Below are 22655 nucleotides of genomic sequence, written 5' to 3'. Positions count from 1 at the left end.
TCCTAAATACTGTTGCTTTAAATGAAGGTTTTTATTACTAATTTCTGTAAATCCACTTGCTGTTGTATAAAACATGGTTTCTTTTGTTAGAAACTAAGCTTCTTTGAAGCCTTAACGATTTTTCCCTTTCTCTGCCCTAATAGTAATTGCCAGATCAACTCTTAATACACTCCCCCAAAGCTGCAGGAGGGAGGAGAGGCACCTCCTGGGGGGTGAAGGGGTTTAGAAACCTAACTACTGCAAGGCGTCTCCGCGGTATTTAGATAAGGACAACTGGGATAACAAAACAAATGAGTGAAATGCTTCGTTACAGGTTGAATCACTGTGTCCCCCTCCCCACCTGCCTCTTAATTCCTCAGACTGGGAAAGCTGCGGATTAAGTAGAGACGTACGTAATACACACAGAGTGGAAAAAACTATTTTATGGTATTTTGAGATGACTAGGTAAGAGTTACCAAATAAAGTGCAAAGTAGTTAATACCAATTTCATTTACATGGCACGATATCACTATTCAATTTCAGTGTCTTAAAAAACACCCAACTTCTGTCTCCAAAGTTAGGTAAGTAACAATTTATGTGGTTTTCGGCAAAAGTCAAGGAAGCCGCAGAGGCAGAGAAAGGACTGACAGCTGCGAGTCTCTCTGCCACCGCGGCCACAGCGGCGGCGTGCCCGTGTGGCTGCGTGCGCGCGCGATGGGGCGGGGCGGAGTTGGGTGCGCGCGCGGGGACGGGGCGGGGCGGGGTGGGGGAATCCAGTGGGCTGGCGGGCGCGCGCCCGGGGCTGTCTGGTCGGCAGGGGGCGCTGCGCACCCACGCCGCGCACTGCCTGCCCCCGGGTGCTGTCCGCGGCGGTTCGATTGGAGCAGCCGCCGAAGAGCGCTTGGCGCCATTTTGAAGCGGAGAGGAGGAGGAACGGCCGGGCAGGCTGCGGAAGGGGAGGGGGGGGAGGAGGCGATTGGATGCGGCGGCGGCGGCGGATCCCGGAGAGCAGCGGAGTGAGAGGAGTAGCGTGTCGGGCACCCGGAGGTAGGAAACAATTCAGTTAACGGAAAGAAAATGTCTCTCTTCTCTGGTCGCCGTGCTCCATTTTTCAGCGCCCGCCACCGCGGCTGTGTCTGTGGCGGGGCTCAAGCGCCGCCCGCTGCCAGCCGAGACTCGCCTCCCGGCATCGGGGGCTGCAGCCGTCGGCTGCCCGGCGGCGGCCCGGGCCGAGAGCAGTGGGGCGCGGGCCGGGGGCGTGGGCCGGGCTGCGCGGTGGGGGTGGGGAGGGCCCCGCGGCCGGCGCGCTCCCTCCACGCCGCGGGCTCAGTCGCAGCCTCGGGAAATTAAACTTGCCGCCCTGGCCCCAGCCGGGCGCCCGCAGCGGCGGCGGCGGCGGGCGGCGGGCGGTGACCTTGCGCGCGGGCGGGGGTCCGCGCCCCGCAGCCCGGCCGCCCGCGCCCCGCCGCCACCGCCGCCCCTCCCCCCGCGTCCCGGCCGGCCGGCGGCTGTTTCCCGGGCGGCAGGCGGGCGGCGCGGTGCTCCTGTTGAATCCTCCCGCTGGCGGGTTTTCCCCCTTCCGGGCGAGGGGTGGGGAGCGCGGGTCGGGGCTGCACCCCGGGCGGCGTGCGGGCCTCGGGCGCCCTCGCCCCTCCGCCCGGTCCCCGCGCGCCTCGCCCGCGCCGCCCAGCCTTTGCTCCGGGCAAGGAAACGGGCTGCTAGAGTGACATTTTACACTGTTACTTGCCAATCGCCGGAGATAAAGCGCGCTAACTGCGCTCTCCGAGCTGGTGCTGGGGGGACCTGAGGACCTAGTGGAGGAAGAGCTCAGCACTGGCTGAAGGGACTCCTCCCGGGCGACGACTGGGGCTCTGGCTTTCCTTTAGGAAGCCTCGGAGTTGGAATGACAATGAAAATGGTGTGCAGTTGTAAATAGTTGACATTTTTTGCACTCAGTTATCTTAGTGACACTTGAAAAGTTTTTGGTCAGAAGGGAAATCTTGTATGTTGCTGCTGCTGCTGTTGTTTTTTGGTACATACGTTCAAGCTACGCCAAGCAGAGGTACAGTTATTTGAGGGAATGAATCTGAACCCCGAAACGCAGCGCCTCGCCTTCAGACTTGGCATGTTACTGCCTACCTTCCCCGGGAGCGTGTGAACTCAGGGCAGGGTTTGAAAGCAGTTCGCTACTCTCAACACACGTTTTAAGAATCCTCACTAACCCAATAAAAGGGAACCGTTTATTTTGCTTTGAAGAATATGAACGTTTTTTTTTACACTTTTATTATGAGATGATGGATGGGCGGTGCTGTCCTGAACGACCCTACCTTTATTCAATAGTTTCGGAAACTTTGGACACACAGCCTTTAATTTCGAAGGCTGGTCAGCGGTCTTGGGTGCGTTGGGGGGTCTTCTGTCTTCCTAATAAACTTTAAAAATTCACGTGTGATTAAATATGAGGTGAGCTGTAAATAAATTATAATTATTTAAAACTTGAATGGATATACATTGTTCTCAACTAACACATGTAGATAAAGTTCCAAGATAGAGCATTTTCTGTATTAACTCCCGTAGTAGTTAAGTAAAACAGTTAAACATACAAAAGTGTGGTATTAAGCAAAATAAAGGCTAAAAGGACACTTCTTACCTACGCAGTACATTTGTCAGAGATGTTAGCATTTTTAGGGACAGTAAGATGAGCAGTCCTGTGGTGTATGCAGGTCAGTTTGTGGAACAATTAATCATGAATCACCTGGCGATAGCAGAAAACCTAATTAAAATTTATATTGGTGAATATGTAGGTGAAAGTTTCAACGTGGAAAGTCTTAGGTTAAGAAAGACTTATTCTCAAAAACGTAACTATAAAAAACACGTCTTCAATCAGAGCATTACTCTCTGGAAATAAATTTACAAATACATATAGAAAAGGTTCACTTTAGACATTTTTTGCGTACTGAAGTAGTGCTTTTTTTTTTTCTTAACGTTTAAAAAAATTGTTGCGGGTGGGTGTTACTTCAGGGTGTGACTATTTTAAATGACAAGGTTAGTGTTTGGATTGGCCTTTTATTTTTCTTTTAAAGAACTTTTGTGCCCTTTCTCCTTTTTTTTAAGATTGGTTCTCCTTGTATTAGCTTTGTTTTCACAGCAGCTTTTGTTTTCTTACTGTTGCTTTTATTCCTGTCTAGTTCTGTCTTTTCCCTCACTTTTTCCAGGAATTACAGAAGATAATGTGATGATAGTGATTCTTGTTGTCATGAGATGTCATGTAATGTTACTAAGCTTATATGACAGGTAGTCGAGTTAGCTGTTGGATAAAAGTTGCTTTATTTTTAAATTTATTTAAAAATTGTTCTGCAGCTTTAACAGATCCAAAGAGTAACGTTTTGAGGGCTTGGCTTTATCAATAATTTGTTAAGATTAAAATAAAGTGATACCCTGTATTATACAGGACTTAACCTGATGAAGAATGAAATGGTAGAATATACCCAAAACTTTGTGAGGAGGGGACTATTTTGGGAAGTTGTGGTTTTTTCCTCTTTTTCCCTCTTGAATGAGGATTGCCCTTTGGCTTCCTCATTGCTACTTTTTTTGATCATGTGTACCTACAACAGGAGAACTCAACTATGATTTGGCTTGGATGACAAGTACTGTAAATAATTTTTTCTTTTAAAGATTTTATTTATTTATTCGACAGAGATAGAGACAGCCAGCGAGAGAGGGAACACAAGCAGGGGGAGTGGGAGAGGAAGAAGCAGGCTCATAGTGGAGGAGCCTGATGTGGGGCTCGATCCCATAACGCCGGGATCACGCCCTGAGCCGAAGGCAGACGCTTAACCGCTGTGCCACCCAGGCGCCCCAATAATTTAAGTTAGAAAAGAATAAATTTATGTTTCCTTTGTCAGAGCTAGCTATAAGGAAACTTAAAGATGGTCATCAACTCACTATATGCATGAGAAATTAGGTTTAGATTGTAATTTAATTGATTTATCCAAAGTCACAGTCCTATTCATGTGGTGGAATTGGGGTAACTCTCCATTTCTTGTGGAAGCTTAGAATCTTCTACATTGTATTGTTTAATTCAGGACTTAAGTCATAGTTAAAATTACTGCCAGATAGTGTATTATTCTTCATTACCTTCACTCTTCTTTTCATTCATTGAGTCAAGAAATAAAGTTTCAAGGTTAACCATCTGTTTCAGAGTCTGTTTTTAATAATTTTTATCCAGGATTCAGTCCACTTAAGTTGTCTTAGAAGATAACCTCTTGCATGTCTTTCTCTTCTGGAGCTGCTTGATCTTTCATTGTGCAGTGTTACTCAACATGGCATTTATTTATTTTTCCCGAAACCTGTAAGCCAGAGTAATTTTGAGGTTAGTATTAAACTTTACTTTGTTATAAGATGTATGTATGTGTATGAGTGTGTATTTTTTTCACTTTTAAACTCAATTTGTTGTACAAGTCATTTGTCACTTCGAATTCAAATAGAATTTGGAGAAAATTGTGTTTAGTTTGAGTATTCCTGTGTGGAAATGTTAAAAACTCCAAAAATACTTAGTTTAAAAATAAGCCCAGTAATTTCTCTGAGAACGTATTTACTTTTTAAGCATATTTAAGAAGCTGCGAAATGGTTTGCAGTTTTGACTCCTCCGTGTGTAGAAGTCAGCTCTTCCTCATGTTATAATGTTATCAACCTGATTATAACCATTTTCCCCAACATGTGAAAAAGGTTTTTAGCCCTTTCTCACTAATTAGTTCAAAAATAGGGTAACTGTGCTGTTTTGAGAATGTAATTGTTTTAGTTGGCATGGGTGATCATGCACATTGAGAAAATTATGAAGATTAAATTCAGATGAGCAAAATTTAGTTGTTTAAAGTAAATCTTAAAGCCATTAATCTGAGATATTTAAAAAATCCATAGGAGTTGTGTTCTAATGATTAGAAATTAATAAGAAGCAGTAATTAGAAGTACTTGGTTTAGTTGTAGAACTTATAAGTGGCTAAGGGGAGTGGAGGAAGACTGATGAAAGCAGGGAGCATCTTTAAAGGGCCATGACCTGGAAGTACTCCTCTAACCTGCCTCTCCCTTTGACAGAGAATGCTCTAACGTGCTTCAGGTAGAATGAACAAATATTAAGCTTGCATATACGTAGAGTACCAGAGATGAAGTGTAAAGTAGTGGTTGGCCACCTGCACCAAGGTGGTGACAGCTGAGAAAACCAGCCGTAAGATCCCCTGCACTTAAGTGATTCTGCAAGGAGCAAGCCTTCCTCCTCTTCAGTAATAATTGAGATTGCTCTTTATGTGGGAGAGTGAAATTAGCCAAGACTAGATATAAAACTGATAGGAGAAGGAGAAGTTATTATAACCATAAGCATTTTCTCTCTCTAGGAGAGGATGGTTAGGGGCCCGATAGGAAATGAGAGTTTAAGGTTCCCTGGGCAGTGTAGGGATTCTTTTTCTCATTTTTCATCTCAGAGGTGATTTTAGAGTGAAGCAATTTTAAAGAAAAACCTCAGATATGGATCCAAAATTTATTTCCAAAGTATATTCTCTACTAGCTGAAATTCCCATCACGTGATTTTAGTCAGCCTTTAGATATTGAGATGGGGGAGTGTGTGGACAGTTGATGGTGAGAGTAGTGGTTCAGGTTGTGGGGATTAGAGGACTTTGTTTTATTTTTTATTTATTTACTTTTTTTTTTTTTTAGAAAAAGATTTTATTTATTCATTTGACAGAGAGAGAGACAGCCAGCGAGACAGGGAACACAAGCAGGGGCAGTGGGAGAGGAAGAAGCAGGCTCCCAGCTTTGGAGCCTGACGTGGGGCTCAATCCCAGAACGCCAGGATCACGCCCTGAGCCGAAGGCAGACGCTTAACAACTGAGCCACCCAGGCGCCCCGACTTTGTATGTTTTAAGTTAAAAGTTGTACATGTATATGATAAACCTTCTGATGGTACAGAAAAGTAAAAATAAAAGCTATTTTTTCTGTTCCCCCAAAAGGTAATCATTCACTGTTTACAATTTTCAAAAAGTTTACTTTTCAAAAAATTTATGCAAATAGTATTATAGTATATATTGTATACCTTTTTTTTTTAAACTGTAGTTTACTTTTTGCCTAGTTAATGTTACAGAGCTGTTTTCATACTGGCACGTATAGATCAACATAATTAAAATGATTAGAATATTTTATTATATGGATATATAATAACTTTTTTGATCTGACTCCTTTTGAGTGATATTTAGGTCGTAGCAGTTTTCACTAACTGGTGGTATATGAATATGCATGTTATATGTTCACCAACATTGGGTTTTATTACACTTTATGCTTTTTGCCAATTTGACATGTGAAAGTTTTATCTTGTTTTGGTTTTGCATTTCTTTGATTACGAGTAAGGGTAAACTTTTTTTTTGGGGGGGGTACGCTTATTGGGCAGAAGTTACTTGTAGCACATACTTTAGATTAAGTAGCTTAATGTACTTGACTTTCTCCCCCTGCCTCCATCTAAAATGAACTGAAAAGAGGTGCAGCTTTTAAAGAGGAGTGATTATTTAAGAGACTGTGGTAGCTTGAGGGACGCATTGCTCTGAATGGAGAGACTACAGTGCTAGACTTGGAACTACCAAGGGCCACATTGAGGGTATCGATAGCCCTTAACTTGGTGTTAACAAGATATATAAAGGCAGGAAGGGAGATTTGAGAGTCAGGGCAAATAAATTTTGTATAGGGTCAGCTCTGTCTTCTGTCTGCTTCTCTTGTCTCACTACTGCTGCTTCCTACTCTTGACTGTCATTTCATTTTTACTTATACTGTCATTTGGTTTTCTCCTCTTCCCTGGCTGGGGTGGCAGCCTTGACCTTGTTATTTCAATATTTCCTCCAGAGATGAGGGACATTTAGTTTTACTTATAAGGGAAACTGATTTTGCTTCAAACCAGTCAAAGGGAGAGGATGTTAATTCTAACATTCTTTATGTCTATTTTCTGATCTTTACTAGTACCTCTCTGTAGTTGATATTCTACTAGAGTGTCAGAGGCTGAACTGTTTAGAAATCCGGGGATGTTGACATGACTACATGGGCTTTGTTTCTGTTTAATCCCTACATACTACCCTCACCTGCAGCTTCACTTTTTTTTTTTTTTAATGAAATGAAATTTTTCCTTGTAGTCTGGGGAGGTGATTGGTTTAAAGGGCTCTTCCCTGTCACCTGCCCCCCCCAGTGATAACTATGTAAAGGTGATGTTAATTAACTTGACTGTGGCGATCTTTTCACAATGCATATGTGTAGTATCAAAATATTAGGTTATATACTTTAAATATATTACAATTTTTGTATGTCAAAGATACCTCAATAAAGCTGTAAAAAAAAAAAAGTTCTTGTCTGTCTCCAGTTATCATATACAGTAGTTAACATCAGAGAGCTGACCCTTTTTCATCATTACCTTGAGTCTTGGCCAGTGGTTCTCAGATGTAGGGGTTTGGGATGCCCCCTCTCTCACCAAAACCTCACACCAGGACCTTTATTTGTCTGGAGACATTTTGGCTATTATAGCTGGGGGGAGTGGGGACAGTGATGCTACTGGCATCTAGCGGGTAGAGGTCAGGAATGTTGCTAAACATCCTACATTGTGTAGGGCAGCCCTCCACAATAATTTTTGGCCCAATATGTCAATAGTGCCAAGGTTGAAAAACCCTGGTCTAGATAGAACTAGTCCAGGAAGACTAATTCACCCAGGTCAGCCAAATTAGGCCTGCCCACCAACTTTGATAGTAGCAGTCAGGCTACTTCATGTGTTTCATGCAGTCTTATGCTCAAAGTGGCAAGCTTTGAAATATAAGTCTTGAGCACCTTTTTATTTTCTTGGTCTCTTTGGTAACTTTCTTTTCAGCTTTTGACTTTCCTTCTCCCTTACCTTTATGATGTAACCTAATTGGGTCAAGGCTTTGTAGTCCTAGTTGGAGTTTGGAAGATCACTAGCATTTTTGACTTGAGCAGCAGTAGGAGCATATGTGGGCATTTGTGGTAATGCTTGATGAGTGAAGCCCTTTCTAAGGAAGGCAAAAGAGTTTGGTTAAGCATATAGACTTAGACTGAAGACTGCTTAGGTTTTTATTCTGTTTCCATCACTAGCTAGCTATGTCACCATTAATCTTGCTAAGCCTCAGTTTCTTAATCTGTAAGATGGGGATAATAGTAGATACATCACATTTGAAAACAGCTTAATTTAGCTATAATTCACATGCAGTACAATTCATTCATTGGAAGTGTACAGTTGGGACGCCTGGGTGGCTCAGTTGGTTAAGTGTCTGCCTTCAGTTCAGGACTCCCTGAATTGGGCTCCCTGCTCAGCAGGGAGCCTTCTCTCTCTTCCCTTGCTTGTGCTTGGGTGCACACGCCCTCTCTCTCTCTCTCTCTGTCAAATAAAAGAAAATAAAATTTTAAAAAGAAAGTGTACAGTTTTCTAGTACATTCATAGGTTTATGCAACCATCACCACAATCTGATTTTAGAACATTTTTATCTCCCATAGAGGAGATAGCTGTCACTTCCTATCACGGCTTATCTCATTGGTTTTTTTGGGATAAGCCAGACCGAAGGCTTAACTCTGGTGCCAGGTTGGTAAGTACTCAACAAAAAGCTGTTATAAGTTGGTGCAGGGATACTGTATTTGTGGCAAAGTCCATGCACATCACTTTAGAGAAAGCAAAGATGGATCATTGTTTGTTAAATGGATATTGATGTGCTATATTATGCAAGAAATTTGTGCTCAGAAATAAAAAGATGAAAGATATTTTGTCAGTTATGAGATGTGTATTCAAGTAAGGAGAAATACTGGTAGTGTAAAATACCAGTTATAATTACAAAATAACTTATAATAAGAATAAAGTGTTTTCAGAAAGGTATAAACAAAATATCTGAAATTTAGAATTAGATAAAAGGAGGGGTGCCTGGGTGGCTGACTCGATTAAACGTCTGCCTTCTGCTCAGGTCATGATCCCAGGGTCCTGGGATCGAGCCCCGCATTAGGCTCCCTGCTCAGCAGGGAGTCTGCTTCTCCCTCTGTCCTTCCCCCCCGTTTGTGATCTCTCTCTCACACACTCTCTCAAATAAATAAGTTCTTAAAAAAAAAAAAGGAATTAGATAAAAGGAGATTGATTAATCATGTTAGTCTAAGAACAAGGGAACCATGAAAAACTTCTTGAAGGAGGGACTATTTTGGCCAAGTCTTAGATGGTAAAATATGAGACTTTGACTCCTATGAAGAACACTTGAAGAATGCTCTACTTTTTGAGGTATTGGTATCATCGTGATCATTTTTTGCTGCCTCATGGTGCTGCCAAATGATTGCCTCAGGTAGTTTACACCCATGGTCTTTTTTTGATGTTTCTAATCTGTTGTGAATTTGGGACATTATCTAAATGTATTAAATCAGATTTTAGTGAGAGCTTGATGTCTGAGAAAAGGATATGTGTATGTGGCTTTATGCTGTCTCTTTGAATTAGTTGCATTTTTAGTTTATTTTCTGGTTTAATTGTGTGTATAGAACAAATGCCTAGATAAGTTAGGCTAATATAAATGTTTTCTTCTCCAAGGCTTCTAACAAGTATATCCCTGATCCCTCTCCTAAATTTCCTGTCATCTTTTTCTAGCGTAGTACCGTATGGGACACAATACTTTCAGTACATGTTCATAACTGAGCTGCCTTCCTCTACCCTTTAACATCTGGTGTTGGTTAATAACATAGATAACTTTTTTTTTAAATAAGTTGTAAGGGATGACTAGATTTGGTATCAAGTCAGAAATGTGGGAGTCTTCTTGATCCCTCCTTCTATCAAGTGAGTTAACCAAATCCTGTTGATTCTGATACAGCATTTCAAAGTTTTTTTTTTAAATAAATAGTGTATGCACATTAGTACTTCAAAAGTGAAACAGCAAAAAGAGGAAAAAAGATACACAATATGAAGTTTCTCATCCATACCTCTGCTCATCTGCCGAGTTCCCAAATTCCTACAGTAGATTACTAATATTATTGATTTTTTTTTTTTAAAAGATTTTATTTATTTATTTGACAGAGATAGAGACAGCCAGTGAGAGAGGGAACACAAGCAGGGGGAGTGGGAGAGGAAGAAGCAGGCTCATAGCAGAGGAGCCTGATACGGGGCTCGATCCCACAACGCCAGGATCACGCCCTGAGCCGAAGGCAGACGCTTAACCACTGTACCACCCAGGCGCCCCAATATTATTGATTTCTTATATATCCTTTTGGGGATTTAAAAAATACAGCCATATGCAAATATGTTTATCCCTTCTCTCCAGGACTCAGTACTCCCTCCTCTCTGTCCCCGCCCCAATAAATGTTCCACATCAATGTTGAAAACTAACTGCTTTGCCTTTAATTTTTTTCACTTAACAATATACCATGGAGATCTCAACTTGTTAGTGTATAAAATGCTAGTGCCTTACGCACTGTCTACTTCTATTCCTCTTGGTAACTGCTGAGTGTTCATTTTTCTTATGAACCACAGTTTAACTGGTAGTTTAAAATACCAGTTATCATTGTACCATAATTTAAAAGTATAAAGCCCATTGATGGGCTTTATAAGCTAGATTGTTTCCAGTTTCTATTGTTATAAAAATTCTGCATTGAGCAACATTGTACATATGCTGATGTGCCTGTAGGATAAATTCCTAGAAGTAGAATTGCTGGGTCAAAGAATCTAGCAGGTATAATTTTGATAGATATTGTTAAATTGTGTTTATAGAGGTAGTAAGAGTATTGTGTATGTGAGAATACTTGTTTCCTTATACTCTTGCCAACACAGTGTATAATCAGGCTTTTTTGAATTCTTGCCAATATGATAGGTGAAAAATGGTATCTCAGTGTAGTTTTAATTAACATTTCTCTTAAAAGTGAAGCTGAGTGTCTTTTCATATGGTTAAGAGCCATCTTATTTTTTTTCCTGTGAACTGTCGGATCTTAATCTTTACCCATTTTCCTGTCCATTTCTTTTTTTTTTTTTTTAAATATTTTATTTATTTATTTAACAGAGACGGAGACCGCCAGCGAGAGAGGGAACACAAACAGGGGGAGTGGGAGAGGAAGAAGCAGGCTCACAGCAGAGGAGCCTGATGTGGGGCTCGAACCCAGAACGCTGGGATCACGCCCTGAGCCGAAGGCAGACGCTTCACCGCTGTGCCACCCAGGCGCCCCTCCTGTCCATTTCTTAAATCTCTCTTCAGTCCGTGTGCCATTGGTTGGTTTGCTAAAATTAACCATGACTTGCTTGTTTGCCTGCATTTACCTTCTGACAGGTCTCTGCTTCCACCTTCCTTCTCTTCTAGGCTATCTCTTACACTGCTAATGGAGTGATGTTTCTAATCACAAATTTGAATGTACCATTTCCTTGCTTAAAACTATTCAATGGCTCTTCATGGTCTCTGTAATCCAAATACCTTATCATTGATTTCGTGCCTACCTACTTTGCTGGCATTTCCTGTTACTTTCTCTTGGGCTCTCTAAACTCCCCAAACACTGAACTGCTCAGAGCTTCCTTTTGTATTAGACCCTTTGTCTCTATGTCTTTGTATGCAGTATTTCTCTGCTTGTAATGGTCCATTCCTGCCTGTCCGCATGTCCAGACTCCTGCTTTTCATCCCTCCCCTAATGGAAGGCTTCTCTGATACCTGACTCTTCTTTTGGACAATATGTGGTACTTTTTTCTACTTTTCACAGGATCCTCTGTATACCTCTATAATGGAAACCTTCACTTTATGTGTTGTTATTTAAGTGTTTCTTGCCCTAGATGGGTGAGCTTCGAGAGCATGAACTTTTAGTTATTTTGGAACCTAGCATAGTGTTTAGCACATAGTAGGTGATAAATATTTACTGAATACACATAAATGTATGTATATATACACTAAATATACATCTGGACAACCTGAGACTAAGAGAAAAAAAGGAAAATTAATACAATGAGCTCACAAATTCTTTTTTAAAATTTATTTGTATTTGATTTATTTATATCAAGATGTAAACTAAATACAATAAAATGTACAGATATTAGATGCTCACTTTGGTGAGGTGTGACAATTATATCCATGTAACCCATACCTGGAAGGTGATATTGAGCATTTTTGTCATCCCAGAAGGTTCTCTGGTTGCCCTTTCAATTCAGTTCCCTTTCCCCCAACCAGTCTGATTTCTAACAACGTAGATTAGTTTTGTTCTGTCTTCATACAGTGTGTGCTTTTTTGCATCAAGCTTCTTTGGCTTAACATATATATATATATACAGATTTATTCATGAAGTTGAATGTATCAGTTTTTCTTTTTCTTCTGAGTTGAATTTCATTGGACGAATATACCAAAGTTTATCTTTTCTAATGTTGATGGACACTTGAGTTGTTTCTAGTTTTTTTACTATTAAGAATAAGGCCTAATATGGATCTTCTTGCAAACAGTTGTTTTCAGTTCTCTTGAGTAAATATCTAGGAATGGAATTGTGAGTTTATAGACAGATGTGTGTTTAACTATGTAAGAAACTCCCACATAGCTTTTTAAAGTGATTTTCCATTTTATACTCCCAACATGAATATATGAGAATTCTAGTTGCTGTACATTCTTGTCAGCATTTGGATAATCAGTCTTTTTAATTTTAGCCATTTTAATTGGTATGAAGTGGTTTCTCCCTGTGGTTTTATTTTGGATTTCCTTGGTGGCTAATGATGTTGAGCAATTTTTCATATAGTTATTGATAGTGTATTTTCTTTTGTGAATGCCTCTTCAAGTTTTCTACACATTAAAGAATTGGATACCTTTTTATGGATGTGTAAGAATTCTTAATATAGTTTGGATACACGTTCTTTATCTGATCAGTGTATTGAGTATATTCTCTCAGTTTGCAGTTTGTTTTTTCCTTAATAGTGTGTTTTGATGAAATCTGATCAGTTTTTTCTTTAGTAGGTTATGCTTTTTGAGTTGTAAGAAGCCTTTGCCATCCAAAAATCATGAAAATAATTTCCTGTGTTTTCTGTTAGAAGTTTCATAGTCTTAACTTTTGCGTATAAGACGGTGATCCATCTTGAATTAATTATTATGTATAATGTGAAGTAGGGGGTTGAGATTCATTTTTAAAAGTACATTTATCCAATTCCAGCATCATTGTTTGGAAAAAACCTTTCCTTTCGGGCAGAGAATAGCCTTTGTGTCTTTGTTCAGAATCCTTCGAACTTACTTGTGTAGGTCTATTTCTGGACTCAATTCTGTTTCATTTATCTGTTTGTTTCTTCTTTGCCAGTGTCATACTGTCTCTGTTATCATAAGTTTTGGAATCAAATAGTGTGAGTCCTCCAGCATTATTTGGCCAGGCTAGTTCTTTTGTGTTTCTGTATAAATTTTAAAATCAGTTTGTCAGTTTCTATTAAAAAAGCCTTTTGGGATTTTGATTGGGATTGTGTTGCTCTGTAGAGACATAAAGGGAAAAATGACCTATGGCAATATTCACTGTGGTAGTCAGCCTCTTAACATGGTTCCCATTTATCCCTGTCTCCTGGTATTTGCACCTTTTCAAGCTGCCTTGCACATTTTATTAGGGTTGGTCTGTGTGACCAATAGAATATGGTGAAAGTGATGGCATATCACTTCTAAAATTGGTTAAAAAAGACACAATGGTTGTTATTGGTCTCTTTCTCTCTCATCACTCACTGTAGAAGAAACCAGATACCATACTGTAGAGAGACCTACTGTCAAGACTGTGAAGGGTCTGAGATTTTACCCTACATGTAAGCTAACTTGCTTACTTCAGTTTCATGGATGCTGATAAGACAAGGACATGAGGCCCCTGGGTCAGAGTTGAAAGACTGTTTACTGCCACTAGTGTGCTGTAGTAGTAGCGAGGGTATCAGTGTTTTTGCACCAGTGCCTTGAGCTCCATTTCATAGCTGGTAACATGAAGAAGGCCAGATGACACCTGCTTATGCAGTGGGTTGTGTTTCAGGAGAGGAACTCTGAACATAGGGAACCTGGATACTTTTTAATGTGCAATAAGCATACCTGCTCTTTGCTGTGGAGGAGACTTTATCTTCCAAGTCTGTTCACTTTATAGACATCGTTGAAAGATGTCTAGAACAAAAGGTAGTCAAGCCTCAGTTACAAGATGTGCAGAAATGCAAGAGTCCCATGGAGTATTGTCTCCTAACATCTCCATGACAGAGAATTGAGGCCTTCTGCCAGTAGCCTTGAGTGAGCTTAGAAGCAGATCCTCCAGCCTTTATTTGACTATGTAACTACCTATTGACTGCAGCCTTATGAGAGACCTTTGAACCAAACCCACCAGCTAAGCTGCTCCTAGATTTCTGACTCTTAGAAACTGAGATAATGTTGTTTTCAACTAAGTTTTGGGGTAGTTTTTTTTTGTTTTTGTTTTGTTTTGTTTTGTTCTTTTTAAAGATTTACTTATTTGACACAGAGAGCACGAGTGAGTGAGCACAAGCAGGGGGAGCGGGAGAGGGAGAAGCAGGCTCCCCACTGAGCAGGGAGCCCGATGTGGGACTGGATCCCTGGGATCATGACCTGAGTGGAAGGCAGATGCTTAACTGACTGAGCTACCCAGGCACCCCTTGGGGTAGTTTTTTACACAGTAATTACTAATATAGTTATATACCTCTCCTTTTATTTAGGTCATCTTTAATATGTATTATAAACATGTGTTTTTATATATATACATACATATATGTGTGTATATGGAAGCTCTTTACCTCAGCCTCCTAAAATGGATTTTTACATACTAATATATTGTTAATATATCAATTACATGTTAGTGTATTTATTACACAATTATTTATTAAATAATATTTTAGTGTTCTTTGTAGAAATCTTGCATGTTAAATTTATTCCTAAAAATTTTTTAATGCTATTAAATGAGATTTTATAAATGTCCTTTTCAGTTTTTTTCTGTATAGAGAAATGCAGTGATAGTTACTTTACATTTGTTTAGTTAATTTAAATTCATTTAGTTCCAGTAGTCTTTTTGTAGATTCTTTAGAATTTTCTTTACAAAGACAATCATGTCATTTGAGAATAACACCGTTTTTTTCCCTTCCTTTGCTCATCTTATAAGCTTTTTCTTTGTTTTACCTTATTGCATCATCTCACGTCTTCAGTCTAATGTTTAAGAACTATGGTGAGAATGGACATCCTTGTCTTGTTCCTGATCTTAAGGGGAAAACATTGTCTTTCAGCATAAGATAGGATGTCGGCAGTGGGTTTTTTGTAGATAAAAGAAATCAGATGGATGATATTCCCTTTTTTACTGAGATTTTAATTTTTAAATTAGGAAAGATTGTTGAATTTTGTCAGACTCCTCCCCCCCAACTTTTTTGTATTTATTGAGATGATTGTATGGCTTTTATTCTTTAACCTTTTATTTTGGTGAAACGTGCTTCTTGATTTTTGAAAGTGAAACCAATCTGGCATTCTTAGGATAACCTCATTTGATCATGATATATTATTGTCCGTATATCTGTTGCTGGATTTGTTTTTTTTTTAGGGATTTTAATGTCTGCTTATGAGAAATATGGCTTATAATGCATTCTGGAAGCATGGTTGTGCTAGCCTTTTAAAACTGTTACAGAAGGATATCCTCTTCAGTATTCAGAAGTAGTTTGTATAAGATTGGTCTTTAACGTTAACCATCTAAGCATGGAGGGGTTTTTTTGGTGTTTGCGTGGAGGAAGGTTTTTGATAACAGATTTTGTTTCTTTGATAAATATATGGTTCTACAGATTTTCTGTTTTATCTTGAGTTTTTCAAGCAGTTGTTTTAAGTCATCAAATCGTGGCATAAAATTTATAATTTTCCATTGTGATCCTTTTGATCCTTTTAATGCCTATAGGATCTGTAGTGATTGCTCTTTTATTCCTGATGTTGGTAGTTTGTATTTTACTTCTTTTCTTGCTAGGTCTTAGCAATTTTATTTTTTTTCATAGCTTTGTTTTCAGCAAGTTATATTAATTGGCTTCTGGTTTTATCTTGATAATTCGTTTACTCTTTTTTTTCTGTTGGTTTAATTTTTTTTCTAGCTTCTTAATGTGGGAATTTAGATATTTAAGTTTAAGACTTTCTTTTTAAATATAAGCACTTAAAGCTGTAAGTTTTTTTTTAAGCATTACTTAACTACATATCAGATGTTTATAAATTGTATTTTTGTTATTAATTTCTAATTTCTTTTGTGATTTCTTTGAGTCAGATTATTTAGAAGTGTGTTGCTTAATTTCCAGATGTTTTTGAGTTTTCGTAGATAGCTTATTATAGTTGATTGCTTATACAGTTTTGTTGTGGTCAGAGAACATATTCTGTAAGATTTCTGTCTTGAAATTTGAGACTTATTTTATGGTTCAGTATATGGTCTGTGATACAGTTGAGTCAAGTTGGTTAATAGTGTTCAAATCATTTGTATCAGGATCAGAAAACTTTTTCTGTAGAGCTATAAAGAAAATACTTTAGGTGTTGTGGATTATAGCCTTTGTCGTAGCTATTCTCTCATTGTAGTGCAGAAACAGTCATGGTTGTATGTAAATGAATGTGCACGGCAGTGTTCTAATAAAACTTTATAAAGGCAGGCAGTAGCATGGATCTGCCTTGTAGTTTGCTGAAGCCTGATCTATATGTCTACAGATTATTTTTTATCCATTTCCGTTGTTGAGAGATGGGTATTGTTAACTTCCAGCTATAACTATAGATTTGTTCATTTTCCTGTAACTTAATCAGCTTTTGCTTCATATATTTCCTTAATGAATTTTTTGCCTCAAGGTCTCTGATATTAGGTGCATTCTTATTTAGTATTGATATGCTTTCTGGATGAGCTGATCGTTTTGCCTTTGATAATTTTCCTTTACTGAAGTTGATTTTGTTTTTGATAGTAATGTAACCATGCCACTTCTCTTATGTTTACTGTTTACATTCATGATATATAATTTTTCATTTTTAAACTTTTAACCTGACTTGTATTTTTGTTTTCTAAGTGCATCTCAAGACAGCATATATTTGATGGACTTTCTTTCATTTTTTAAAAAGTTTTCCTTTATTTTTTATTGTAATTGATACACAATGTTACATTAGTTTCAAGTGTACAACATAGTTGTCTGGCAAGTTTATGTTATGCTATGCTCACTGTAAGTATAGTTATCTGTCACCATATTAACACTGATACAGCACCAAAAACTATATTCCCTATTCTGTACTTTTTATTTCTGTGATGACTTACTTATTCCATAACCAGAAGCCTGTATTTTCCAGTCTCTTTCACCCTTTTTGCCGTATCCTCTCACCCCCCCCATCCCTCTGGCAACCATCAGTTCTTTGTATTTATGAGTTTGTTTCTTTTTGTTTACTTGTTTATTTGTTTACTTTGTTTTTTTAGATTCCACATACAAGTGAAACCATATGGCATTTGTCTTTCTCTGACTTACTTTACTTGGCATCCGTGTTGTTGCAAATGGCAAGATCTCATTCTTTTTTTTTTTTTAATATTTTTTTCAATGAATTTTTATTTTAGAATACATTTAAATTCCAGGAAAACTGTGAATAGTAGGGAATGTATACCACACTCAATTTCCCTTATTGTTAATATCTCACATTAGCGCGGTTCATTTGTCACAATTAACTAATACTGAAACATTATTATTAATTAAAACCCATCATTTATTCAGGTGTCTTTAGTGTTTACCTAATGTCCCTTTCTGTCCCAGGACCCTATCCAAGATGCCATATTACAGTAAGTAATCATATCTCTTCAGATTCTTCTAGACTGTGACAGTGTCTCACATTTTCCTTATTTAATGGCCTCGGCAGTTTTATGGAGTATTGGTCAGGTATTTTACAGAATATCTCAGTTGGGTTTGTTTGATGGTTTTTTCACAGACTGTGCTTATGGATTTGGGGGAGGAAGGCCACAGAGGCATAACATTCTTATATCAAGGGTACATGCTATGAACATGGATTTTCACTTGGCTGAGGTAGTGTTTTTCATGTATCTCCACTGAAAAGTTACTCTCTATTCCCCTCCCTTTTTCCATACTATACTTTTTGGAAGGAAGTTATAGATATGCAACCCACATTTAAGCGGGAGAGACTTACATTACAGTGCTTTGAGGGGGAAATATTTACATAAATTTCTGGGAATTCTTCTGCATGGAAGAATAGAATTGTCTGTTTTTCTCAATTTATTCATTTATTTGTTTAAGCATTTATGTATTTTTTCTATGTGTAAAGTTGGCTCACTTTATTTTATTTTATTATTTTTATTAATATATAATGTATTATTGGTTTCAGAGGTACAGGTCTGTGATTCATCAGTCTTATATAATACCCAGTGCTCATTACATCACATGCCTCCTTAATGTCCATCACCCAGTTACCCCATCCCTCAACCCCCCTCCCCTCCAGCAACCCTCAGTTTGTTTCCTATGATTAAGAGTCTCTTATGGTTTGTCTCCCTCTCTGGTTTCATCTTGTTTTATTTTTTCCTCTCTTCCTCTATGATCCTCTGTTTTGTTTCTTAAGTTCCACTTATCATATGATACTTGTCTTTCTCTGATTGACTTATTTTGCTTAGCATAATATTCTCTGGTTGCATCCATGTCATTGCTAATGGCAAGATTTCATTTTTTTTGATGGCTGAGTAATATTCCATTGTATATATATACCACATCATCTTTATCCATTCATCTTTTGATGGACATCTGGACTCTTTCTGTAGTTTGGCTATTGGACATTGCTGCTATAAACATTGGGGTGCAGGTGCCCCTTTGGATCACTACATTTGTATTTTGGGGTAAATACCCAGTAGTGCAATTGCTGGGTCATAGGGTAGCTCTATTTTCAACTTTTTGAGGAACGTTCATACTGTTGCAGAGTGGCTGCACCAGCTTGCATTCACACCCGTAGTGTAGGAGAGTTCTCCTTTCTCCGCATCCTTGCCAACATCTGTTGTTTTCTGACTTGTTAATTTTAGCCATTCTGACTGGTGTGAGGTGGCATCTCATTGTGGTTTTGATTTGTATATTCTGGATGCTGAGTGATGTTGGGCATTTTTTTCATGTGTCTGTTGGCCATTTGGATGTGTTCTTTGGAGAAATGTCTGTTCATGTCTTCTGTCCATTTCTTGACTGGATTATTTGTTCTTTGGGTGTTGAGTTTGATAATTCTTTATAGATTTTGGGTACTAACCCTTTATCTAATATGTCACTTGTCTAATATGTCATCTCGTCTTATTCCGTGAGTTGCCTGTTTGTTCTGTTGACTGTTTCCTTTGCTGTGCAAAAGCTTTTTATCTTGATGAAGTCCCAGTAGTTCATTTTTGCCTTTGTTTCTCTTGCCTTTGGAGACGTGTCTAGGAAGAAGTCGCTGTGGCTGAGGTCGAAGAGGTTGCTGCCTGTGTTCTCTAGAATTTTGATGGGTTCCTGTCTCACATATAGGTCTTTATCCATTTTGAGTCTGTTTCTGTGTATGGTGTAAGGAAGTGGTCCAGTTTCATTCTTCTGCATGTGACTGTCCAATTTTCCCAGCACCATTTGTTGAAGAGACTATCATTTTTCCATTAGATGTTCTTTTCTACTTTATTGAAGATTAGTTGACCATAGAGTTGAGAGTCCGTTTCTGGGTTCTGTATTCTGTTCTATTGATCTGTGTGTCTGTTTTTGTGCCCATACCATACTGTCTTGATGATCACAGCTTTGCAATAGAGCTTGAAGTCCAGAATTGTGATGCCACCAGCTTTGGTTTTCTTTTTCAACATTCCTTTGGTTATTCGGGGACTTTTCTGGTTCCATAAGAATTTTAGGATTATTTGTTCCAGCTCTGTGAAAAAAGTTGATGGTATTTTGATAGGGATTGCATTGAATGTGTAGATTGCTCTAGGTAGCATAGACATTTTAACAATATTTGTTCTTCCAATCCATCAGCAAGGAACGTTTTTCCATTTCTTTGGGTCTTCCTCAGTTTCTTTTGTGGGTGTTCTGTAGTTTTCCTAGTACAGATCCTTTGCCTCTTTGGTTAGGTTTATTCCTAGGTATTTTACGGTTTTGGGCGCAATTGTAAATGGGATTGACTCCTTAATTTCTCTTTCTTTTGTCTCATTGTTAGTACATAGAAATGCAACTGATTTCTGTGCATTGATTTTTATATCCTGCCATGTTGCTGAATTGCTGTATGAGTTCTAGCAAATTTGGGGTGGAGTCTTTTGGGTTTTCCACATAGAGTATCATGTCATCTGCAGAGAGTGAGAGTTTGACTTCTTTGCCCATTTGGATGCCTTTTCTTTTTGTTGTCTGATTGCTGAAGCTAGGACTTCCAAGTACTGTGTTGAACAGCAGTGGTGATGATGCACATCCCTGCTGTGTTCCTGACCTTAGGGGAAAAGCTCTCCGTTTTTCCCTATTAAGAAAGATACTTGCTGTGGGCTTTTCATATATGGCTTTTATGATATTGAGGTATGTTTTTTCTATCCCTACACTGTGAAGAGTTTTAATCAAGAAAGGATGTTGTGCTTTGTCAAATGCTTTTTCTGTGTCTGTTAAGAGGATCATTTGGTTCTTATCCTTTTTTAAATTAATGTAGCATATTACATTGATTTGTGAATGTTGAACCACCCTGTCAGACCAGGAATAATTCCCACTTGGTCGTGGTGAATAACCCTTTTAAAGTACTTTGGATCCTGTTGGCTAGTATTTTGGTGAGAATTTTTGCATCCATGTTTATCAGGGATATTGGTTTGTAATTCTTTTTGGTTGGGTCTTTGGTTTAGGGATCAAGGTACTATTAGCCTCATAGAAAGAGTTTGGAAGTTTTCTTCCATTTCTATTTTTGAAACAGCTTCAGAAGAATAGGTATTAATTCTCCTTTAAATGTTTGGTGGAATTCCCCTGGGAAGCCATCCTGCCCTGGGCTTTTGTTTGTTGGGAGATTTTTGATTACTGCTTCAGTTTCCTTGCTGGTTATGGGTCTGTTCAGGTTTTCCATTTCGGAGTTTATACATCTCTAGGAATGCATCCATTTCTTCCAGATTGCCTAATTTGCTGGCATATAGTTATTCATAATATGTTCTTATATTTATTTTTTAGTGGTTATGATCTTTCCTCTTTCATGATATTATTAATTAGGATCCTTTCTCTTTTCTTTTTTATAAGTCTAGCCAGGGGTTTATTGATTTTACTAATTTTTTCAAAGAACCAGCTCCTAGTTTAGTTAATCTGTTCTATTCTTTTGGTTTTTGTTTCATTGATTTCTGCTCTCATTTTTATTCTTTTCTTCTGCTGAGTTTAGGCTTTATTTGCTGTTCTTTCTCCAGCTCCTTTGGGTATAAGGTTAGGTTGTGTATTTGAGACCTTTCTTGTTTCTTGAGAAAGGCTTGTATTGCCATGTACTTCTCTCTTACGACTGCCTTTGCTACATCCCAAAGATTTTGAACAGTTGTGTTTTCATTTTCATTTGTTTCCATGAGTTTTTAAAATTTTTCTTTAATTTTCTGGTTAACCCATTCATTCTTTAGTAGGATGCTCTTAGTCTCCATGTATTTGAGTTCTTTACAAATTCCTTCTTGTGATTGAGTTCCAGTTTCAAAGCATTGTGATGCAAAAAAATGCAGGGAATGATTCCAGTTTTTTGGTACCAGTTGAGACCTGCTTTGTGACCCAGTGTGTGATCTATTCTGGAGAATGTTCTATGTGCACTCTAGAAGTATGTGTATTTTGTTGCTTTAGTATGGAATGTTCTGACTATATCTGTGAAGTTCATTTGGTGCAGTGTGTGATTTAAAGCCTTTATTTCCTTGTTGATCTTTTGCTTAGATGGTGTGCCCATTACAGTGAAGGGGCTGTTAAAATCCCCCGGTATTATTGTATTATTATTAATGTGTTTCTTTAATTTTGTTATTAATTGGCTGCTCCCATGTCAGCGGCATAAATATTTACAATTATTAAATCTTCCTGTTGGATAGACTTTATATAGTGTGCTTCCTCATCTCTTATTACAATTTTTGGCTTAAGATTTAATATGTCTGATACAAGGATTGCCACCCCAGCTGTCTTTTGATGTCCATTAGCATGATAGATAGTTTTCCAGCCCCTCACTTTAAATCTGAATGTGTCTTTGGGTCTAAAATGAGTTTCTTGAAGACAGCAGATCAATGGGTCTTGCTTTTTTATCCAGTCTGATACCCTGTGTCTTCTGGTTGGGGCATTTAGCCCATTACATCAGAGTAACTATTGAAAGACATGAATTTAGTGCCTTTGTATTACCTGTAAAGTGACTGTTACTGTATAATGTCTCTGTTCCTTTCTGGTCTAGGTTACTTTTGGGCTCTCTCTTTGCTTACAAGTATCCTTTTTAATATTTCTTGCAGGGCTGGTTTGATGATCACAAATTCTTTTAGTTTCTGTTTGTCCTGAAAGCTTTTTATCACTCCTTCTATTTTGATAAAGTATTCTTGGCTGCATATTTTTCTCATTTAGCACCCAAATACATCATGCTAGCCTTTTCTGGCTTGCCAGGTCTCTGTGGATAGGTCTGCTGCCAGTCTAATGTTTCTACCCTTGTAGGTTACAGATTTCATGTCCTCAGCTGCTTTCAGGATTTTCTCTGTCTGAGATTTCTAAGTTTCACTATTCTATGTTGGGTTCTTGA

The 22655-nt window shown here is 38.6% G+C and overlaps 1 protein-coding gene across 6 annotated transcripts in view; it reads left to right on the top strand.

Moving 5' to 3' along the window:
- Positions 1-855: 855 nt before the first annotated feature.
- PDS5B (PDS5 cohesin associated factor B) overlaps positions 856-22655 on the top strand; it is a 187081-nt gene continuing 165281 nt past the window's right edge. For 4 of the 6 annotated variants that reach the window (XM_048215552.2, XM_026493118.4, XM_026493119.4 and 1 more), the window contains exon 1: positions 930-1026. The gene's annotated coding sequence lies outside the window, so the exon portion shown is untranslated. Of the gene's footprint in view, positions 1027-22655 lie in introns of all 6 variants that reach the window. The other 2 variants (XM_026493117.4, XM_026493115.4) reach the window with 1 other exon arrangement.

This window comes from Ursus arctos, unplaced genomic scaffold (assembly GCF_023065955.2).
Source record: "Ursus arctos isolate Adak ecotype North America unplaced genomic scaffold, UrsArc2.0 scaffold_10, whole genome shotgun sequence".
Lineage (NCBI taxonomy): Eukaryota > Metazoa > Chordata > Mammalia > Carnivora > Ursidae > Ursus > Ursus arctos.
This window is presented reverse-complemented; position numbering and strand designations above follow the sequence as displayed.